The sequence below is a fragment of the Giraffa tippelskirchi genome, chromosome 11 (genome assembly GCF_054371585.1).
Source record: "Giraffa tippelskirchi isolate mGirTip1 chromosome 11, T2T-mGirTip1v1.2.pri, whole genome shotgun sequence".
In the NCBI taxonomy this organism is placed as follows: Eukaryota; Metazoa; Chordata; class Mammalia; order Artiodactyla; family Giraffidae; genus Giraffa; species Giraffa tippelskirchi.
Window position 1 is genome coordinate 88,116,594 of NC_137285.1, and position 17,518 is coordinate 88,134,111.

The 17,518-nt window shown below is 37.3% G+C and overlaps 1 long non-coding RNA gene across 1 annotated transcript; it reads right to left on the reverse strand.

Moving 5' to 3' along the window:
- Nucleotides 1–7,328: 7,328 nt before the first annotated feature.
- On the reverse strand, nt 7,329–14,482 carry LOC145525347 (uncharacterized). Its single transcript, XR_014068126.1, has 2 exons — nt 12,571–14,482; nt 7,329–9,324 (listed from the first exon to the last, which is right to left on the reverse strand). It is a non-coding gene; the product is annotated as an uncharacterized LOC145525347 (long non-coding RNA).
- Nucleotides 14,483–17,518: the final 3,036 nt, after the last annotated feature.

The following is a 17,518-nucleotide window of genomic DNA, read 5'->3' on the forward strand; positions in this document are numbered from 1 at the left end:
ACAAAATATGCATATAAGTACTGTACTGATCTATCTATTAATGGATTTGAAGTGAAGACATCAATATAAACTCATGTTTGTCATAATATAGAGATACATGATCATATATAGAAATACTTTCAGAAATGTGTATTTATGTGTGTGTATGTATATATACATATTCATATTTTCTTGCTCTGTCAGATGAAAGTCTAACTCTGTCAGCTAGAATAAATGACACCTAGCAGCCATGGTACGGAATCCGCTTGTCAATGCAAGAGACAGAGGAAACACAGGTTCGATCCCTAGATTAGGAAGATCCCCTGGAGAAGGAAATAGCAACCCACTCCAGTATTCTTGACTGGAGAATTCCACGTTCAGTGGAGTCTGGCAAGTTACAGATCCTGGGGGTTGCAAAGAATAAGACATGACTTAACGACTAGCACATGTGCATGAAGCAGCAACAGGCCCATCTAATGCCCCAATCTTGGTTTCTAATATCAATTTCCAATGAAAGAAACCAGGCATTCTTGGAGAAAGCTAATTTTAGTAGTAACTGAAATATCGGAGAAGGCAATGGCAATCCACTGCAGTACTCTTGCCTGGAAAATCCCATGGACAGAGGAGCCTGGTAGGCTACAGCCCATGGGGTCGCAGAGAGTTGGACATGACTGAAGTGACTGAGCAACTGAAATATGCAAAATGAGCTTGGAAGAATTTGTGGTGCTAGAATGCAGTGCAGAACAATAACAGCAACACAATCACCAAGGACATGTGTTATGTCAAAGGAACACAGGAGCCAACTGAAAGTCTCCCAATGATCAAGCCTGTAGCATTTTGAGAAACTAAATGAAATAATATTGCATTACTGCTCAAAGTATAATATATTCATTAGACCATACTGGTATAAATCAATAGTATAGATAAATAAATACTTGAGGTAAAAAAAAAATTTCCCAAGCAGGAGGATTTAAATAATTTATGTAATATTCTTCCCTCAAGAGGATGGGACATAATCCTCCCCTCCTTAAGTGTGGGAGACATTTAGTGACTTCCTCTGAGCATGTACAGGATGTACAGAAAGGAAGAGCAGATAAATTAAACAAACACTACCTTTGCCAGGTAAGCAAGATCAACTTCAACAGGAATAAGTTATGTTGATAGAATGTGCCACTTTATCTCTGTGGTCTTCCTCTCACAGCACAGTTTTTCAGACTGATCGTAAGAAAAACATGAGACAAATTCCAGTCAAAGGACATTCTACAAAATACCTGATATGAAGTTCTCAAAACTGCCAAGGTAACTGTATTGCTGATCATCCTGTTCACAGCACCAGTTATCTCGCTGTTCACTCTGTTCACACTGTTCGCTGAACCCAGGCTGGGCAAGGAGCAAGCTAAGAGGCCAGGAGAAGACATGAGGAGCCATAGGAACTGCAGACACGTTTACCCTTTCCTGGCTGGCACAGCAGCTGTAGCAGCAGACATAACATAACCAAACACAGCACAGCCTCTGTCCTGGATGGCTCAACAGCCGTAGCAGTATTCACACTCTATTCTCTCCTCTCATGGCTGACCCAGCGGACCCAGCCGTGACACAGCAGTAATTCCCACCTCTTAGTAGGTGGGGCTCACATATCTGCATACAGTAACCTGTGACCAAGCGAGTACCTCGTGACATGCATGTACAGTGGTATAAATGATCTCAGCTGTTACATAATCTTTATTTACAAAATGTAGGGTGAGAGAATCTGAACACTCCATCTTGGTTAATTTGCTCTCTCCCCTTACTCCACCCCTTCAGGGTCTCTCGCTTCACCTTCTGTGCACAGTCCATCTTCCGTGATATTCCCTTGGTGAGTAACACTGACCCTTGGATTTACATCTTGCAACAACAGTAGCTTCAACAGTAAACAGTTACATCCCCAGTACAGAGCAAAACCCAATGTTAGGTCTCACCAAGAACTCATGTTGCAGTCCTTGACTTCATGGGGCAAGAAGAACCGCCCACTGAATGTGGAGTGCCTTGATCTTCCATGGCCAAGTCCAGTCCACCATCTGTCCTTGTGAGATTCAGGAAAGCCTCCACAGGGGCAACTCCACTCCTGTGGAGTTTTATTAAGGACCTGCAAAACCCCCCTGTACAGGCAGGGGACCCACCCTTTCAAGGAGGGGGGTTTCTGTGGCATTCACAGCCCACCCACATGATTACACTTTTGGTCTGAACACCCAGCCTTCACAGTACACTCATCATAGGATACAGCCCTTACAGTACAATGTTCTACTAAATCTATATCACAGGACGCAGCCTTTACAGTATACCTCCACACAGATCAGCCCACTTTTGCATCTGATTAACCTGAATGGGACCCCTGCCAGCCCGGGCCCTCTTTGGGGCTCTTCACTTTCTGCTGTACAATGGGCCTCGCTGCCAAGCAGGGACCCACAGTCTCACAACGTTCACCATCAACATCACTTACCGCCTTGCGGTCAGAGATGCTGGGTTCTTCAGGGCCACAGGGTTCTTGATCTAACACCAATATATGTTGCTCTAATTCTTCCAAGCATCTCTGCACACTGCACATCAGCATAGTATCATGAAGAGGACTATCCATGTTTGCCTTCAGGGTAGTCAGGAAAATCCACCCCATGGTGCCAGGGGCAGTCCATGCCACCTTGTTTGGCAGACGGGAACTCACTGCCTCTATTGCTTTTTCAGTGCTAGCCAGTGACCCATCCACTGCCTCCTAGTCTTCCACCAGAGCCCACGCCAAGAGGATTGCAGCCACACAGAACCACATACTGTGGTGGCCACTGGCTTCCTTCATCCTGTGAAGCCTCACGCTCCCGTACCTGCTGGGTGTCCTGCTGACTGTGCCAATTGTATTGCTCTTCATCCTGTTCACAGTGGCATTTGTCTTGCTGTTCACACTGTCCGTACTGTTCGCTGAACCCGGGGTAAGCAAGGCACAAGCTGAGAGGCCAGAAGGAGTCGCAAGGAGCTAAAGGAACTGCAGACACACTTATGTTCTTCTGGTTGGCACACCAGCTGTAGCAGCAGACATAACACAACATAACTGCACACGGTGTCTCTCCTGGCTGACACAGCAGCCATGACAGTCTTCTCTCCTGTCTGATGCAGCAGCCATAGTGGTCAATATACACGCTCTCTTCTCTCCTCTCATGGCTGACCCAATGGACCCAGCCGTGACTCAGCAGTAATTCCCACTGCTTTATGGGTGAAGCTCACATATTTGCACATGATAACATGTGACCAAGCAAGTATCTCCTGACAGGCATTCACAGTGCTATAAATGATGTCAGCTGTTACATAACCATTATTTACAAAACGTTCAGTGAGAGAACCTGAACATGGCATCTTGGGTAGTTTGCCCTTTCCCCACAGTCGTGAAAAACAAGGAAAGTCTGAAAAACTGTCACAGTCAAGAGGAACCCAAGGAGTTTTCTGACTAACTGTAATGTGAGGCCTTGAATGGGATTCTAGAACAGTAAAATACAGTAGGTTAGAAAGCTAAGGAAATATGATTGAATCATTTTTGAAAAATTAAATGTGTTAATATAGATCCATTAATTATGACAAATATACTTTACTAATATAAGATGTTAATGATAGAGGAAACTGTTTTGGGATGTATGAAAACTCTGTACTAGTTTTGCAAATTTTCTGTAAATTTGAAACTATTCTAACATTAAACTTTAAACTCCAGATTTTTGTATTTACTTCGTGTATGGTAAAAGTTTTTATTCATTTACTTTTTTTTTTATATATAAATTTATTTATTTTAGTTGGGGGCTAATTACTTTACAATATTGTAATAGTTTTTGCCATACATTGACATGAATCAGCCATGGGTTTACATGTGTTCCCCCTCCTGGACCCCCCACCCACCTCCCTCCCCATCCCATCCTTCTGGATCATCCCATTGCCCCGGCCCTGAGCCCTTGTCACATGCATCGAACATGGAATGGTGTTCTGTTTCACATATGATAATATACATGTTTCAATGCTATTCTCCCAGAACGTCCCACCCTCACCTTCTCCCTCAGAGTCCATAAAATCTTTACATTTAGCTGGTATTTTTTATAGGAAGCACATGGTAGGATTTTGCTTTTTTTTCTTTGCTACTCATCAGTTTCTGCCTTTCAAGTACAGTATTTAGATTTATATTGCCCAATACTTGAGCTATTAGCTACACGTGTGCATGTGTGCTCAGTGTAATCAGTCATGTGCAGTTCTTTGCAATCCTATGGACTGTTCCCCCCCAACAGTCCCATGGATAGAGAACATGGGATTCTCCAGGCAAGAATACTAGAGTGGGTTGCTATGCTCTCCTCCAGGGGAATTTCCCGACCCAGGGACTGAACCCGTGTCTCTTGCGTTTCCTGCATTGCAAGCAGATTTTCTACTATGGAGACACCCGGGAAGCCCTATTAGCTGCACATGTCTATTTAAATGCATTAATAAAATTAAACAAACTTTTAAAAATTAGTTTCTCAGTCTCACTAGGTAGATTTCAAGTACGTGATAACTCTGTACACTGACAACTTCACCAGGTATTATACAATATTTCTGTATGATGTATGTATTTTATAAAGCTTCAGTTCAGTTCAGCCGCTCAGTCGTGTCCGACTCTTTGCAACCACATGAATTGCAGCACACCAGGCCTCTCTGTCCGTCACCAACTCCCGGAGTCTACCCAAACCCATGTCCATCGAGTCGGTGATGCCATCCAACCATCTCATCCTCTGTCCTCCCCTTCTCGTCTTGCCCCCAATCCTACCCAGCATTAGGGTCTTTTCCAATGAGTTAACCCTTCACATGAGGTGGCCAAAGTATTGGAGTTTCAGCTTCAACATCAGACCTTCCAATGAACACCCAGGATTGATCTCTTTTAGGATGGATTGATTGGATCTCCTTGCAGTCCAAGGGTCTCTCAAGAGTCTTCTCCAACACCACAGTTCAAAAGCATCAATTCTTCAGCTTTCTTCACCATTCAACTCTCACATCCATACATGACCACTGGAAAAACCATAGCCTTGACTAGACGGACTTTTGTTGGCAAAATAATGTCTCTGCTTTTAAATATGCTATCTAGGTTGGCCATAATCTTCCTTCCAAGGAGTAAGCATCTTTTAATTTCATGGCTGCAGTCACCATCCGCAGTGATTCTGGAGCCCCCAAAAATAAAGTCTGACACTGTTTCCACTATTTCCCCATCTATTTCCCATGAAGTGATGGGACCAGATGCCATGATCTTAGTTTTCTGAACGTTGAGCTTTAAGCCAATTTTTTCACTCTCCTTTTTCACCTTCATCAAGAGCTTAAAATAACATAATTCTTTATATTTACTGTATTGACATTTATATCACTTTTCTTAAATTAATAAAGATACTTTTTCCTTTTAACATCCCTTCAGCCTCAAAATATTATACAATTTTAATTGTAGAATTATTTGATGGACTTTTTTCTTTCTTTTTTATTGAAATATAGTTGATTTATACTATTGTACTAGTTCAGATGTAAAGCAATAGTTATTTAAGATTTTAATACATTATGAAATACATTATATAAATACATTATGGACTACTGTAAGTCCAGTTACTACTTGTCTCCTCATAATGTTGTTTCAACATTATTGACTATATGCCTTGTGGTGTACATTAAAACCCTATGACATTTATTTTATAATTGAAAGTTTGTACCTCTTGATCTCCTTCACCTATTTTTTCTTCCTTTTACTTTCTCGCTTGTTCTCTGTGTTTTTTCTCCCCACTATCTTCTGTACTTGATGCTTAATGATGAGAAAACAAGTTCATTCAAATAGTCGCTTCCTTAAATGTAACATTACATATTTTTCAGAACAGTTTGAATTTTTTTTTATCTTCGATTTCCAGAAATTTGAATTATGATAGTGGTATTTGGCCTCACAACATTTAAAATGTCTGTGCAAAACAGTCACCAAAACAACAGACTATAGAGTTCATTATGGTTTTGGATCATAGCCATTTCTCAATTATGTTAAGGAATAATATTCATTAAATGTCCAGAGATGTAGGCAAAATCATATGGTGATTTGCCAATTACAGTTATGCTTAAAAAACAGTGAAAAATAGTTCTGACTTACAAGCAATAAAAACTTTCAGTCAAAAATATATCTTGAATTTGATTCTTCCCATCAAATACCAAGAAAAAAATTAGGGAAATGCTATGTATAGCCATATGCACTTTTTTAGTTCCTAATTTGACAGTAACTTACTATGTGCATTATTATGGATTTACATTTTGTCTAGCATAGGCTTTTGGCTAGTATTTACACAAAGACAAACTTATAGAAATAGATGGCTGATTATATAATGTTAATGAATGTCTTTAAAAAATTCCTGATATCATTTAAATTTGAGATAATAAATTATAAATAAATTTCAAAGGCTAACTAGGACAAATAAATGGTATTAATATATATATATTTATATTTTGAGTAATATGATTTGTTCTTGTTTTCTTGCTTGTATCTATGTTCAAATACAAACATCCATTAATATATGCACATACTAACTTACTGTCAAATTAGGAACTAAAAGTGTACATAGGGCTATATGTAATAATATTCATTTGAATAATTTAAAAATTGAACAAATCTTCCTCCCTTTTTGATTATGGTGTGAGAATTTATTCTTTTTTTTATGTCATTTGCATTACTTTGCATCTAAGTTATAAGCTCCTACAGGTCAAAATTTATCTTAGTTTCTCAATATCTACTCATTGAATTGAAATGATTTAAGGAAATCCAAATAAATATATTTAAGTTTAGATTATTACAAAGCTTTCAGATTATTAATAAATAAATATCTATAAGAAAATGGTAATTACATTTTTCTAAAATGATGGATTTACAATCCCCGATTTTCAAAAGTCTCATCTGTAAATAGTAACTGGATTTCATGAGTGTATCTCAAAAAAACATAAAGAGTTCTTGGTTTGTTTGCTTCTGTGATTCTTCATATGTTTTGATGTAGGCTCCCCAGAGCAGGAAAATGTTCCTGAAGTACTATACGGGGGACATTTCATCATAGACATGTTTTGGTATCAATGCCTTAGTGAAGATACTGCATTCTGTGTCAGCTTATCTTTCTGGATTTTAGCAAACATTCATAGAGCCATAACAGTTTTATATTTCTTCAGTTTCAGAGGAAAAGCATTCCTGTTGTCCAGAGGTGTGGGGCAGATGATCTCTCCTTCAGGTATGTTTCAGGAAATCAAAAATTACCTAGAGTCAAATGAGCATGAAAATACAGCAATCCAAAGCCTATGGGACATAACAAAAACAGTTCTAAGAGGGAAGTTTATTATGATACAAGCTTATTACAGGAAATGAAAAAAGTCTCAAATAAACAACTTTACTTTGTACCTAAAGGAAATAGAGAAAGAAGAACAAACAAAACTGAAGTTTGTAGAAGAAAAGAAATCACAAATATCATAAATGTCAGATCAGAAATAAATGAATTAGAGATTTAAAACATAGAAAAGATCAGTGCAACTAAAACCTGGCTCTTTGAAAATAGAATAAAAATTAATAAACCTTTAGCCAGGAACATGAACAGAAAAAGAGAAGGTTTAAATAAAAATAAATAAAAAACAGAAATAAAAAGAAATTAAAACTGACACCATAGTCATAATACTACTACAAAAAACTATATGCCAATACAATGGGCAAGCTAGAAGAAGTGGAAGAATTCTTACAAAAGTATAACTTGCAACACTGAACCAGGAAGAAATAAGTTCAATTTAGTGGCTCAGTCATGTCCAACTCTTTGCGACTCCTTGGACTGTAGCACGCCAGGCTTCACTGTCTAACACGAACTCCCAAGACTTGCTCAAACTCATGTCCATTGAGTCAGTTATGCTATACAACCATCTCATCCTCTATCATCCCCTTATCCTCCTTCCTTCAATTTTTCCCTGCTTCAGGGTCTTTTCTAATGAGTCAGTACTTCCCATCAGGTGGCCAAAGTATGGGAGTTTCAGCTTCAGCATCAGTCCTTCCAATGAGTATTTAGGGTTGATTTCTTTCAGGATTGCCTGGTTTGATCTCCTTGGAGTCCAATGGAATCTCAGGAATCTTTTCCAACACCATAGTTCAAAAGCATCAATTCTTCAGTGTTCAGCGTTCTTTACAGTACAACTCTCACATCTATACATGACTACTGGAAAAACTATACCTTTGAATAGATGGACCTTTGTCGGCAAAGTAATGTCTCTGCTTTTTAATATGTTGACCAGTTGGTCATGGCATTTCTTACAAAGAGCAAGCATCTTTTAATTTCATGGCTACAGTCACCATCTGCAGTGATTTTGGAGCCCAAGAAAATAAAGTCTCTTACTGTTTCCATTGTTTCCCCACCTATTTGCCATGAAGTGATGGGACCGGCTGCCATGATCTTCGTGTTTTGAATGTTGAGTATTAAGCCAGCTTTTTCACTCTCTTCTTTCATTTTCATCAAGAGGCCCTTAAGTTCTTATTCACTTTCTGCCATAAGGGTGATGTCATCTGCATATCTAGGTTATTTATATTTCTCCCAGCAATCTTGATTTCAGCTTGTGCTTCATCTCACCTGGCATTTCACATGATGTACTCTGCATATAAGTTAAATAAACACAGTGACAATAGATAGCCTTGACATACTCCTTTCCCATTTTTGAACCAGTCCATTGTTCCATGTCTGGTTCTAACTGTTGCTTCCTAACCTGCATACAGATTTCTGCGGAGGCAGGGTCTTCAAATTCTCTTGAAGAATTTTCCACAGTTTGTTGTGATCCACAAAAATCAAAGGCTTTGGCATAGTCAATAAAGCAGAAGTAGACGTTTTTTTTCTGAAACTTTCTTGCTTTTCTGATCATCTAACAGATGTTGGCAATTTGATGTCTGCTTCCTCTGCATTTTCTAACTCCAGTTTGAACATCTGAAGTTCCCAGTTCACAAGCTGTTGAAGTCTGGCTTAGAGAATTTTGAGCATTACTTTGCTAGTGTGTGAGATGAGTGCAAATTGTGCAGTATTTGAACATTCTTTGGCATTGCCTTTCTTTAGGATTGGAATGAAAACTTACCTTTTCCAGTCCTGTGGCAACTGCTGAGTTTTCCAATTTTTTGGCATATTGAGTGCAGTGCTTTCACAATATCATCTTTTAGGATTTGGAATGGTTCAACTGGAATTTCATCACCTCCACTAGCTTTGTTTGTGGTGATGCTTTCTAATTCCCATTTGACTTTGATTTTGCATTCCAGGATGTATGGCTCTAGGTGAGTGGTCACATTATTATGGTTACCTGGAAGAAATAGAAGATTTCAATAGATGAAACATCAGTAACTAAATTGAGTCAGCAATTAAAAAGAAAAATCCCAAGAAACAAAAGTGCACGACCAGATGGCTTCACAGGTGAATTCTACCAAACGTTTAGAGAAGAATTAAGACCTTTTCACCTGAAATTATTCCAAAAAGTTGTAGAAAATGGAATACTTGTGAACTCGTTTTATGAGGCAAGCATCACCCAGATACCAAAACCAAACAAAGATACAACTAAAATAAGAAAATTACAGACCTATATTACTAATTAGCATAGAGGCAAGATCCTCAATAAAATATCAGCAAACAGAATTCATTGGCACGTTAAAAGCAATATGTACCATGATCAAGTAGGATTTTTCTCAGGGATGAAAGAATCTTTCATTATCCTCAAATCAATGTGATACACCACAGTAACAAGCTGATAATGAAAAAAAATCATCATAATAGATAGAAAAAAAATTTTGATAATGTTCAACACCCACTTAGGAGAAAAATTCTCCAGAAAGTGGAACTATAAGGAACATACCTCAACAAAGTATAGGTCATATATGACAAATCTGTAGCTGATATCATATTCAACAGTGAAAACTTGAAATATTTCCTCTGAGATCAGAAAAACATAAAAATGCCCACTCTCACCACTTTTATTTGACATATTTTTGGACTTCCTATCCACAGTAAACAGGCAAGAAATAGAAATCAAAGGAATTCACATTGGAAAAGAAGTAAATATGTCATTGTTTGCAGATTGCATGATACTACACATAGGAAATCCTAAAGATATCCTCAGAAAACTACTACAGCTCATCAGTGAATTCATTATATTTGCAAGGTACAAAATTGATATACAGAAATATGTTGCATTTCTATACAACAAAGTAAAGGTAAGATAAATTAATGAAATAATCCCATTTACTATGACATTAAATATAATAATAATAACTAGTGGAAACATACCTAAGGACATAGAAGACATATACAGAATACAGAAAGCCATAAGACACTGATGAAAAAAATTGAAATCAGCATAAGCCAATGTAAGATACCCTATTGTTGGATTAGAAGAATCAATATTGTTAAAATGACACTACTACCCAAGGCAACCTACAGATTCAATACAATTCCTATCAAAAATGCCAGTGTAATTTATCACAGAATTAGAATAAATAATTTTTAAATTTGTATGAATGAAAATTCCCAAATAGCAAAAACAATCTTCAGAAAGAAGAACAGAGCAGAAGAATTACACTCCCTGACTTCAGACTATACTACAAATATACAATCTCCCAAACAGTATGGTACTTGCACAAAAAATAGACACACATCAATGAAACATGATAGAAAGCCCAGAAATAAACTCACAGACTTATGGTTAATTAATCTATGAAAAAGGAGGCAAGAACATACAGTGGAGAAAAGATGATCATTTCAATGATTGGTGCTGGGGAAACTGGACAGCTACATGTAAAAGAATAAAATTAGAACATTCTCTAACACCATATACAAAAATGAACTCAAAATGGATTAAAAACCTAAATATAAGACAAGATACTATAAAACTCCTAGAGGAAAATATAAGCAGAACACTCTTTGACATAAACCGCAGCAGTATTATTTGAATCTATCTCCTAAAACAAAGAAAATAAAAGCAGCAATAAACAAGTACAATGTAATTAAACTTAAAAGCTTTTTGCACAACAAATGAAACCATTCTCACCTATTGAATGGGAGAAGATATTTGCAAATGATATGACTGATGAGGGAATTATATCAAACATGTATAAACAGTTCATACAGCTCAACATACATACATACAACATACAGTTCATACATCAAACAAACAACAATTCAATGAAAAATGAACAAAAGAATTAAATAGACATTTTTCCAAAGAAGAAATGCAGATGGTCAACAAGCAAATGAAAAGATGCTCAACATTATAAATAATCAGGTAAATGAAAATACACATCAAAACCGCAGTGAGGTATCATATCTCACTGGTCAGAATGGCCATCATCAGAAAAAAAAAAAAAAAAAAAGAACACAACGAACACCAGTTGGCAAGGATGTAGAGAAAAGTGAATCCACATACACTGGTGTTGGGAATGTAAATTGGAAAGCAGTATGGAGAATTTTCAGGAAACTAAAAATAAAACTACCATATGACTCAGCAACTCCACTGCTAGGTGTACATCCGAAAAAAACAGAAATATTAATTAGAAAAGATACTTGCACCCCAGTGTTCATAGCAGAATTGCTTACATTGCCAAGGTGCACAAACCACATAAATATCCATCAAGAGGTTAATGGGTTAAAAAAATGCGCGCGCGCACACACACACACACACACACACACACACACAATGGAATACTACTCAGCCATCAACAAGAATGAAATTTTGTCATTTCTGGCAACATGGATGGACTTGGAGGGCATTACGCTAAGTGAAATAAGTCAAACAGAAAGAAAAAATACTATATGATATTACTTATACGTGGAATGTAAAAAATTTGATAAATGGGAAATAAAACAAAAAAGAAGCAGATTCACAGAGTTAACTAGTTATTATGGGTAAGGAAAGAGTACAGAGAGGAGAAAAAGTTTTTATGAGATTATATTAAGTCATGTGTGTGACTCTTGAAAAGTTTAAAGCACTATAGAATTTAGAGTCTTTCATTCAATTAAAAAAATAGAATATGCCACTTAGATTTTAAAACTATAGCATTGCTTGTGGGAAGTCTCTATGAAAATAATAATTTGAGATACATCCTGAAATGTCTTCCTCCATGGATATTAGTCATGATTATACATAATTGGGCCTGAGATCTGATACTTAAGATAGATAATGTCATCTCCCTCTCTGAGCAAAAGTATTGATGTTTGACAAGGCAAATTATTTTCTATCATACAAATAAATTTATTAAAATAGATGCCCAAAGGCTGACTACTCCAAAACTCACAAATGTCTTAATTTGAATTAGGGAAGAATCAAAAAATTTAACTTCCATCTATGGATCTATGTATATATGTATGGATGTATCTGTGCATCTATCTATTTACCTATCTAACAATTCATCCAACCATCCATCTCTGTATTTCTCTATCTTGCTCTCTATTTCTCTATGTATCTCAATATCTGATATGCTTAATCAAAAGTCTCCTAACTTACTTGTTCTCAAGTTTTTCCTAAAGAATTTTTTGTAAAGGTTTTCATATGAATACATACATTTAGGAGCAATGATGTTTCTACTACTCTATATATCTGTTTTCAGCTCAGTTCAGTTGAGTTGCTCAGTCATGTCCGACTCTTTGTGACCCCAGGGACTGCAGCACGCCAGGACTCCCTGTCCATCGCCAACTCCCGGAGTTTACTCAAACTCATGTCCATTGAGTCGGTGATAACATCGAACCGTCTCATCCTGTATCGTCCCCTTCTCCTCCTGCCTTCAATCTTTCCCAGCATCACGGTCTTTTCTAATGAGTCAGTTCTTGGCATCAGGTCACTGAACTATTGGAGTTTCAGCTTCAGCTACAGTCCTTCCAATGAATATTCAGGACTGATTTCCTTTAGGAGAAACTGGTTGGATCTCCTTGCATCCAAGGGACTCTCAAGAGTCTTCTCCAACACCATAGTTCAAAATCATCAGTTCTTCGGTGCTAAGCTTTCTTTATAGTCCAACTCTCACATCCAGACATGACCACTGGAAAAACCATAGCTTTGACCTTTGCTGGCAAAGTAATGTCTCTGCTTTTTAATATGCTGTCTAAAAATTCTGCTGATCATAATTTTTCTTCCAAGGAGCAAATGTCTTTTAATTTCATGGCTGCAGTCTCCGTCTGCAGTGTTTTTGAGCCCCCAGAAATAAAGTCTCTCAGTTTCCCTGTATATTTGCCATGAAGTGATGGGACCAGATACCATGATCTTAGTTTTCTGAATGTTGAGTTTCAAGCCAACTTTTTCACTCTCCTATTTCACTTTCATCAAGAGACTCTTTAGTTCTTCTTTGCTTTCTGTCATAAGAGTGGTGTCATCTGTGTATCTGAGGTTATTGATATTTATCCTAGCAATCTTGGTTCCAGCTTGTGCTTCTTCCAGCCCAGCGTTTCTCATGATGTACTCTGCATATATGTTAAATAAGCAGGATGACAATATACAGCCTTGATGTACTCCTTTCCCTATTTGGAACCAGTCTTTTGTTCCATGTCTAGTTCTAACTGTTGCTTCCTGACCTGCATGCAGATTTCTCAAGAGGCAGGTCAGGTGGTCTGGTATTCCCATCTCTTGAAGAATTTTCCAGTTTGTGGTGATCCACACAGTCAAAGGCTTTGGCATAGTCAATAAAGCAAATGTAGATGTTTTTCTGGAATTGGCTTGCTTTTTCAATGATCCAACAGATGTTGCGATTTCAATGCCTTTGCTAAATCCAGCTTGAACATCTCGAAGTGCATGGTTCACATACTGTTGGAGCCTGCCTTGGAGAATTTTGAACATTACTTTGCTAGCGTGTGAGATGAGTGCAATTGTGTGGTAGTTTGAGCATTCTTTGTCATTGCTTTTCTTTGGGATTGGAACAAAAACTAACATTTATCAGTCCTGAGGCCACTGCCGAATTTTGCAAATTTGCTGGCATATTGAGTGCATCACTTTCACAGCATTATCTTTTAGAATTTGGAATAGCTCAACTGGAAGACAGTGGCAAACCACTTCAGTATTCTTGTCTTGATAACACCATGAACAGTATGAAAAGGCAAAAAGATATCTGTTCTAGAAACTCAGAATAATCTGATTATCTTCCTTTTGTGGGTGAAAACCTAAGATTGAAAAAAGATTAACAAATTACATATAATGAGACAATAAGCAGTGAAAATGACATTTGAAACAATGTCTCCTAATTAAAAGATATTTTTCTCTTTTCACTTCATAAGGAATAGAATGTAGTGATCATATTATGATGACTTCTTGTGTCATAATTTATATATATTCCCTAGTGTTCTGTGAATGCTTCCCATCTGGCACAGTAGTAGAGAATCTGCCTGCCAATGCAGAAGACAAATATATGGTCCTTGTGTCTGGATGATCCCCTGGAGAAGAAGATGGCACCCCACTCCAGTATTCTTGTCTGGGAAATCCCATGAACAGAGGAGCCCGGCAGGCTACAGCCCACGAGGTCACAAAGAGTCATACATGACTGAGTGACTGAGCACACACAGATAGTATTCTGTGAAAATTCTGACCTCTTCTAACTTCAGTATTAGTAGCTGTCTTATGAATATCTCTAGGTCTCAGTAATAGTTAAGGGAAGCGTATTTTAGAATCACTAATGATAAGATTCTGTGGCTAATGTTTAAAAGGCCATGATATCTCTTTCTGATTTTGAAGAGTCAAAATTAACTGAATAATGAAAAGATAAAACAAAAACTCTCCCTTGTGGCTCAACTGGTAAAGAATCTTCCTGCAATGTGGGAGACCTGGGCTTGAACCCTGGGTTGGGAAGATTCCCTGGAGAAGGGAAAGGCTACCCACTCCAGCATTTTGGCTTGGAGAAATCCATGGACTGTATAGTCCATGGGATCACAAACAGTCAGACACAACTGAGCGACTTTCACTTTCAATGAGAAGAAACAATTTTATATCAGCTATTGAAATCCTGTGACATCCCTCCCTCAGAACTGGCATAGTGCTAACTGGTGGAAGCAATTTGATATATGCTGCTAAAAGATGTTTTCTAATTGGATCCCTTTCACAAAATAATTTATCTGATTTTAAACTGCAAACAAAGCTTCAATTTTAAGGACATTTCTCTTTATGTGCTATAAAAATATAGCACAATTTATAGAATTTAAGTCTTTTTAAAGTTTTTTTAATTTTTAATTTTATTTTAATTTGTTTATTTTAATTGGAGGCTAATTACTTTACAATATTGTAGTAGTTTTGCCATTGACATGGGTGTACATGTGTTCCCCATCCTGAACTTCCCTCCCCATCCCATCCCTCTGGGTCATCCCAGTGCACCAGCCCTGAGAACCCTGTCTCATGCATCAAACCTGGATTGGTGATATGTTTCACATATGATAATATACATGGTTCCATGCTATTCTCTCAGATCATCCCACCCTCACCTTCTCCCACAGAGTCCAAAAGACTGTTCTATACATCTGTGTCCCTTTTGCTGTCTTGCATATAGGGTTATCATTACCATCTTCCTAAATTCCATATATATGTGCTAGTATACTGCATTGGTGTTTTTCTTTCTAACTTACTTCACTCTGTATAATAGGCTCCAGTTTCATCCACCTCATTAGAACTGATTCAAACGTGTTCTTTTTTATAGCTGAGTAATATTCCATTGTGTATATGTACCACTGCTTTCTTATCCGTTTGTCTGCTGATGGACATCTAGGATGCTTCCTTGTCCTGCTATTATAAACAGTGCTGCAATGAACATTGGGGTACACATATCTCTTTCACTTCTGGTTTCCTTGGTGAGTATGTCCAGCAGTGGGATTGCTGGGTCATATGGCAGCTCTATTTCCAGTTTTTTAATGAATTTCCACACTGTTCTCCATAGTGGCTGTACTAGTTTGCATTCCCACCAACAGTGGAAGAGGGTTCCCTTTTCCCCACACCCTCTCCAGCATTTATTGTTTGTAGATTTTTGGATAGCAGCCATTCTGACCAGCATGAGATGGTACCTCATTGTGGTTTGATTTCCATTTCTCTGATAATGAATGATATTGAGCATCTTTTCATGTGTTTGTTAGCCATCTGTATGTCTTTTTTGGAGAAATGTCTGTTTATCTTTGGCCCATTTTTTTGATTGGGTTGATAAAAGCCCAGGACCAGAGGGCTTCACAGCTGAATTCTACCAAAAATTTAGAGAAGAGCTAACACCTATCTTGCTCTTACTCAAACTCTTCCAGAAAATTGCAGAGGAAGGTTAACTTCCAAACTCATTCTATGTAGCCACAATCACCCTAACACCAAAACCAGACAAAGATGCCACCAGAAAAGAAAACTACAGGCCAATATCAGTGATGAACATAGATGTAAAAATCCTTAACAAAATTCTCGTAAACAGCATTCAACAACATATTAAAAAGATCATACATAATGATCAAGTGGGCTTTATCCCAGGAATGCAAGGATTCTTTAACATCCACAAATCAATCAACGTAATACACCACATTAACAAATTGAAAGATAAAAACTATATGATTATCTCCATAGATGTAGAGAAGGCTTTTGACAAAATTTAACATCAATTTATGATAAAAACCCTCCAGAAAGCAGGAATAGAAGGAACATACCTCAACATAATAAAAGCTATTTTATGACAAACCCACAGCAAATATTATCCTGGTGAAAAATTGAAAGCATTTCCCCTAAAGTCAGGAACAAGACAAGCGTGCCCACTCTCACCACTACTATTCAACATAGTTTCAGAAGTTTTGGCCACAGCAATCAGAGAAGAAAAAGAAATAAAAGGAATCAGATTGGAAAAGAAGAAGTAAAACTCTTACTGTTTGCAGATGACATGATCCTCTACATAGAAAATCCTAAAGATTCCACCCAAAAATTACTAGAACTAATCAGTGAATATAGTAAAATTGCAAGATATACAATTAACACACAGAAATCCCTTGCATTTCTATACACTAACAATGAGAAAACAGAAAGAGAAATCAAGGAAACAATTCCATTCACCTTTGCAGCAAAAAGAATAAAATACTTAGGAATAAATCTACCTAAATAAACAAAAGACCTATATATAGAAAACTATAAAACACTGGTGAAAGAAACCAAAGAGGACACACATAGATGGAGAAATATACCGTGTTCATGGATCGGAAGAATCAATATAGTTAAAATGAGTATACTACCCAAAGCAATCTATAGATTCAATGCAATCCCCATCAACAGAATTTTTCACAGAACTAGAACAAATAATTTAAATCTTAAGAAAATATTGAGCTGAAGGGTATGAATATATTAGTGAAAGAGACACAGACTAATTTGGAAAAACTTTTCCATGGAGTTTCATGCTTTTCAATTGAGGCACTAAAACTAAATTTTAGTGCTTTTGACAACACCATGACTCTAACTACACTCATTCTTTCTACTCATGCTGCTTTAGGAAGCTGGCAGCCAAGACTTTTGTATCCTTTCAAATCAA